The sequence below is a fragment of the Bidens hawaiensis genome, unplaced genomic scaffold, assembly GCF_021521415.1.
Source record: "Bidens hawaiensis isolate Kalapana, Puna unplaced genomic scaffold, B.hawaiensis_p1.1 tig00032462_1, whole genome shotgun sequence".
NCBI lineage: Eukaryota > Viridiplantae > Streptophyta > Magnoliopsida > Asterales > Asteraceae > Bidens > Bidens hawaiensis.
The window spans coordinates 2589-9831 of NW_027505252.1; the positions used below are offsets into that span (position 1 = coordinate 2589).

The 7243-nt window shown below is 34.0% G+C and overlaps 1 pseudogene; it reads right to left on the reverse strand.

The window, feature by feature from the left end:
* Positions 1-2569: 2569 nt before the first annotated feature.
* Positions 2570-6443, reverse strand: LOC143611871 (U-box domain-containing protein 11-like; annotated as a pseudogene).
* Between the last annotated feature and the right edge of the window lie 800 nt (positions 6444-7243).

Genomic DNA, 7243 nt, shown 5'->3' on the forward strand with positions numbered 1-7243 from the left:
CACCCCCCAAAAAGCCATCGCAGGTCACCAGCAGCTGAAGAAGAAGATCAAGACGTGGTTCGTTCATCTCGAAAATCCGTGGAAACATCGTCATGGATCAGGTCAGATTCATTTCGTGCTTCGACATCTAACTATATTAAAATAACTTAAAAGGTCTTGGATTCACTTTATGGACGCTGATTAATTTGATTATAGATATGGACTTTTTATTGAACGTTAGGTGTATATGTTTGTTATATATATGACTAAAGAAGGTAATATGACAATTGCAGTTTATTCTGAACAGATTTAGATTAGTTTTTTTATAACCATGTGGTCCATATTCAGCTAATTAAATGGTTCGTAGTTATGTTCATTCGGCTTACATGTTAATAGCCTATGCTAAATTAGTTTATATATTTTGTTGTAAAAAAACTAAATAAACTTTTTGAGTTACAAGTTGTGTTCATTTAAACCCGCGAGTCTGACTAAAATTATCTTCGACATGTTATCTCTAACAATCAATAACAAATGGTAATTAACGATGAAACGCACAAAAATATTAAAAATCAAAACAACTATAAAAACACATGACGTTGATATTAACATGTGAGTACAGGTGGCTCGTGGGACAACGAAAACAAGTTAGGGTTTTATGCCTTTGTTTAATTAAGGCCCCAAAGTATAAAAAAACATTATATATAGATATATTATAATAGGTAAAATAAACTCAAAGTAATGTATTGGTGTGGTGATAGGCTTGGTTGTAACTAAAGTATAAGTTATTAGTTCAAAACTTGTAATAAGCAAAAATGTAATTAATAGTTGTCATGAAAAGGCCCATAAATCGTGTTTCGATTTAGATCTCCACATTCGTTGAGCCAGCCCTGCATATGAGCAGACAATATTTTCTGTCAATGAAGCTAGCTAGCATTTGTCAATAAGTTCATTACCAAGCCATGTTTTTTAACGAATTAAGTATAACCGATGGTTATCACTTACACTAAGGGAATACTAACGGGTTTGTCATGCCACTATAATACTTTTGTTGTGTAATAATTTCATAGACCAAAAAATGAGTTCGCTTTATCTTCACTTGTATATATAAAAGGTTGATAATCAAATATTGTTGGAACAAAATATAGAAACATGTTAACCGATTGAAACCGATTCTGATTGTATGACGCCAGTTTGGATTAGGGATTGCAGCAAAGGATAGGGAGTTGTGGAAATCACTTCTCGATTAAAAGAATAAATTTCTAAGCATATACCAGGGCCACTGATAACAAACATAACCGATCACAAACAATCAAATAATAAGACCTGACATGAGTATGAAGCCATGGGCAACGTGAACATAGCCGTCTGAAAACTCTAAACCATATTGTCGCCTATGAATTCATGTAAATGGTCACAATCACATTACTCTCACCAAAAACTCATTTAATCTTTTAGTTTGAACCTTACCTTCACGTTGAAGTCGAGTCATTTAACCATCTTTCGTATATTATATTACCTTTTGTATTATATCCCGGACTACCTTTAAATAACATTGTCTTGATTGGTAATCACTTTAGTTCTTTATGGGCTTAGACCCATTCTTGATCTTTCAACTATATATGACTTCTGGATGCGGGCTCTATGTTCACAATGTACTTTATATATATATATATATATATATATATATATATATATATATATATATATATATATATATATATATATATTTCATTTTTCATTTTTTTATTATTTTTTTATGAAAGGAGGTTTGTTATTATTAAAACACTTATAGTAAAAAGCTAGGACACGAAAAATAAAATATAAGTATATGGATTTTTACACCACTCGGTTCTAGTAATTTTGCATTTTTTGTTCCTACACCAAGTGATAAATATAATTAACCCGGTTAAACCTTTTTTGTAATCTTGAACTTTCAACCAATTGGTGTCTAGATGGGTTGGATAAGGCTTGGGATTTCCTATGGAAGGTCTCAAGTTCGAATCCCACTCCGGGCGGCCTTGAGGTACCCGTCACCAATGAAGTTCTACTAAGACAGGGAAGCCGTAGTGGCGCGGGTTTGATCCTGAGGGTCGGCCTAGATATGTCGCGGACTGAATGGAGGTGTTTTACCGGCGTCATACCTCTTGCGGGGTGGGGTGATGGGTATCCAAATGGGTACCGGGGTAAGGGTTCCCTCCTCCAACCCTTTTTTTTAATCTTGAACTTTCAATGCTTACAACCAATCCGTCATTCAACCCGAACTAGAACCCTCATTTCACAATGTAATTACATGATTAGTTACATTTTCTTAATGTTTTGTATACATAGCTAGGACTAGTAATGTTGAACAGTAAATAGGACTAGTAACATCAGAAGAATAATTAGAGTTTTTTATAAATCGTAAATCCAATATTTACAAATAAATAAATAACATTAAATAAATAAAAAAAACTGTCACAAAACACTACACACAACTTATTCTCAATCAATATATAACATCAAACAAGCAAAAATTAGATTACTAAACTAATAATCAGATTAATAAACACAATTAGCAAGTTTATTATTTGGCGTTATACTAATTTACTTACTAATGTTGAACTTGTTGAGACCTTAGAAGAAGCTCTAATAACGTTTTCGCCTTCCGTTTAGCCCTCTCCGACCCGCTTTTAGCCAATTCGGTTAATGGGATTACCGCACCAAGCCTACTAATACAATCAAGATTATCTTTATCCCTTTCGCATAACGAAAGCAAGACCGATATAGCATATTCTTTATTTCTTGGAAGCCCTGTTCTTGTAAGATCTATCAAAACCGGTATTACACTAGCTTTAACAATAGCGTTCTTAGCTTCTTGATCGCTAGCAAGAACCGAAAGTATAGACAACGACTTGTCAAACATACTTGAATCACTCAACATTTTAAGTAAAACAGGAACGACACCCGCCCTCACGGCTCTTCCTTTATTCCCTTGATAAATGCATAGATTAAACAAAGCCATGGCAGCATCTTTCTTGCCTCGAGTACTCCCGTTTCCTAGAAGATTAACAAGCTCGGGAATCGCTCCAGATGCACCAATTATTATCTTATCGTCGTTTGTTAGCGATAAGTTGAAAAGGGTGGCAGCTGCATTTTCTCTAGTTTCCATTGTTCCGGTTCTTAATAGTTGTACAACCAAAGGGACTGCGTCGGCTAGCATGATAATATCTTTATTGTTTTCGTATAAAGAAAGGTTTAGAATCGAAGTGACCGCGTTTTCTTGTGTGAAATTGTCTTCACAAGAACCGGGATTGCTCCTACTTCTGCTAACATTATTCGGTTATCCGTACTAGTGTTTGATAAAGATCGTATTTTACTCAACGCTAGCCATCGTTCTTCAATCAACTCGCTTGATAGGTTCCGGATGAGGACTTCAAAGGCTTTAAGATCTTCACTTGATTCATGAAACGACCGGTTTGGTTGCTCTATGTTGTGATTAATACACCATTGTGTGATTAAGCTTCTTAAAACATAGTTAGGAGTTAGAGTGATGTTTTGGAGTGTTTGTTGCGTTTTTGGGCATGTTTTGTTTCCGCAATCGATCCATCTTTGTATGTATGATCTCTCATAAGTCTGCAAGAAATCATAAGATCAACATAATGATCATAAAAGATTGAAAATAGGCGCGGACCCTACTAGGTCCTGATAGGGCCGCGCTGATTTTTTTTAGTACATAACTATTTGTGCGATTTAATCCCGGATACTTAATGAAACTTTGACACTGCCCCCATAGAATATTTTACAAATATAGATACTAAAATTTTACAGTTGAAATCAGAAGAACCGATTTATTCAAAATCGACATGCCACAATGTTGCCCTAAGCCCCAACATTTCACCATAAATCGGAATCCTTGTTGCCACCTACTGCGAGTTACACCCCTTTCTCAAATCCGATTCTAAGCAACCCGAGATCCTCCATTTTGGTATTTCTTTTGTACGTGTTTTCTAAGTTTACTTTATTATTTGATTATTTGCTAAATTGCTATATTATTTAATGCCAGCTTAAAACTTGTAAACTTGTTGGTTAGATATTTTGTTAATTAATGTAGCTTGATTATTAAATATTTTAGCCTACTCTAAAATATTTTATTAATGTAAGCTTAAAACTTGTTGAATTATTAGTTTATTTGGGTTTGAATCTGTAAATATAGATAATATATTAAGTTCGTTATATCTTTTTTTTACGTGACCTAAACAGGACCAACAAATGTAATATTTAGCGATAGACAACCAACCTTGAAAATTAATGCCCATAAAAAATTTCTGGGTTCGTAACTAATTAAAAATGAAAGAATTTGGTTTAATTAGAATGTGATCTACCTGTCCTGTGGAAACAATGACCGGATCCCGCATTAATTCCAAAGAAATCGGGCAAAGGAAATCAACTGGAATTGACGATGATGTTTCAGATGATTCGGACGAGCTGTTTGAAGTTCCAAATTGATAAACCAATTCGTTTTGATTATACACTTTCGAAAGACTTTCTGTCGATGCAACTTCCACCTTTGTTTCTATAGGACGAAGATCTTTATCCGCTATTGTATTTAGGGGTTTACTACATCTTTCCCGTGCTCTTCGCAATTGATCTTTCACTAAGTCAACCTAAAAACAAGATTTTAAGAACAAACTAACTTGGATAATATTAGGAACTCGAAAGATGACCATAAGATTAAGGATGCATGCTCTTACTTGTTCTTGAACTTCTTCTGAGATGTGTAAATGATCATATGGTAAGTTTGCTAATGCCTGTTCCAATTTCCATGTAATAGATTGGAATTGAGATGAGATTTTCTTTGTGGATCCATCCTTTAGTTAAAATTAACCAAGTAAAAATGTTTAGAATACAAGGATTGTAGAAAATATAGTATTTTGCAAATTGCACATGCATTTGATACAAAGTTGATCCAAGAGTCAATAAACAAATGAAAACATTACAAAAATGCCTAAGCATATAAAGAGAATATCCTGGACTACAAATACTCAAATAGGGTTGCATGAGCCATTGGCAATGGATAAAAAGGTCTCGACGAACCAAATCAAGAGACGACAAACAAATATCATAGATAGTTTGGTCCCGTGGACACGTATTCCATCAATTCGTGCTTGGATTTCATCACTGGAGATTTTCCTCAAATTTTGCATTCTCTAGTGATTTATTTTTAGTGTAAAAATACATAAGTTGTTGGTTGATCTCAGGATTGAATTATAAGTTTGTTTGTCTTTTATTTCAATATTTAATGAAGTGTTTCCAATTTCAAAGATTTAGAAGTCAAATTTAGAGTCCTAAAAGGACATATGTGATAATAAGGCGTGTCCTCTTTATTTTAAAAGTCGAGGTTTAAATCCTATAAGGGTAAGTGTAGTGAGCGACAAATTGTCAAAGTTTGAGGCGATTTTTTGTTTGAACACCACCCCCCATGCGATGGGGGGGGGGGGTTAGGGTTTTTTTTCGTTGGTTATTGCTTGATTAATATTATTATTATTATTTATTATATTTTTTGTGTATGGTATATATATATATATGTGTGTGTGTGTGTGTGTGTGTGTATTGTTCTACATTACCATTACACCCTTAAAACAAAAACTCGTCATTTGCTGACTGAACGTCACATGACACAAAACGCCACATTTTGTAGCCCATCCACTACACATAACCTAAGGAACTGTTATTACACATAACCTAAGGAACTGTTATAAGGTACGTGCTCTAATAGGGTATTTAGAGTAGACTGCCTTTTAAAAAAAGTGTCAATTTAGAATCCTAGCTAAGATTTCAATAATATACTATTTGCAAAATGATGTAGATTTAGACTGTTTAATTTAAGGGGTGTGTGTTTTGTTTTAAAAAATATAATACATAGCTTTTTTTTTTACAATTTCCTCGGTTATTTATTTTATTTATTCAATAAGTATAGTAATATACTACCCTCCTATTGTATAGTAATAAGAATTTGCTTGAATCAGTTTTAACTGATATGAACACATACAATGATGCAATCAAATCGTAAAGATTAACTCACCGGTGAGATCTTACGATCGAAGTTAGCCGAAACTATAAGCAGTTTCTTCGCATCCTCGAGCAACCATTAAGTTAAAAAAACAAGATAAAAACAAAGATGAATCCAACAACTTCAAGTCCCTAATTTCCTACAAAAAATGCAACAACAAGACCACCCTTCTAGACATGTCCATGCAATCTTTCTTAAAGTCACCCGAGAATCCGAAACTGGAGGTACAAGCAATGTCCTGGACGAGACGAATACAAGCGAGCACACCCGACTTGTCCATTACGAGAATAATAAGTTTTAGTTGTAGAAAGTTGATATAATATAAGTTTGAAAGAATGATGTGACGATATTTGTATGTGAGTGAGTCGGTGGTGTAGCGTGTTGATGGTGAATAAGACAGTTGTAAATTGTGAGGAGAAATTAAGGGTGGCAAACCCAACCCAATAGTTTTGGGTCAAGATGGATAAACTTTAAAAGTAAAATGGGTTAGGATGGATCATAAAAATTCTTCAAGTGGGTCAGGATGGGTTGGAAATATACAAGTGAGTTTCATTTATAGGTTAAAATGGGTCAAAACAAAATATCCAAGTTATCCAAATTTTATCTAATTCAAAATACCCAAACTATCACCGTGCGAAACAAAACTCATCCGAAACCCAAAAAACGATCAAAACGAAACAAAAACCGCGAACCGACTAAAACGAAACAAAAACGAAACTGAACCGAAATAGAAAAACGACCAAAACGAAACAAAAAACAGGGAATGAAACCGAAAAACTGACCAAAACGAAACAAAAAAAGCGAAATGCAACCGAAAAGCTAACCAAAACTAAACAAAAACACCGAATCGACCAAACCGAAACAAAACTTAATCGAAATAAAAAAACGACCAAAACGAAACAAAATAACCGATATGAAACCGAAAAGTTGACCAAAACGAAACAAAAAAAACGAAATGCAACTGAAAAGCGGACCAAAACAAAACAAAAACATCGAACCGACCAAAACGAAACAAAAACACCGAATCGACCGAAACAAAACAAAAAAACCAAAACGAAACTGAACCGAAATAGAAAAACGACCAAAACGAAAAAAAAGAAGAAGCGAAATGCAACTGAAACTTGACCAAAACAAAACAAAAACACTGAACCGACCAAAGCGAAACAAAAAACCGAATTGAAACTGAAAATCTGACCAAAAAGAAACATAAAAAAA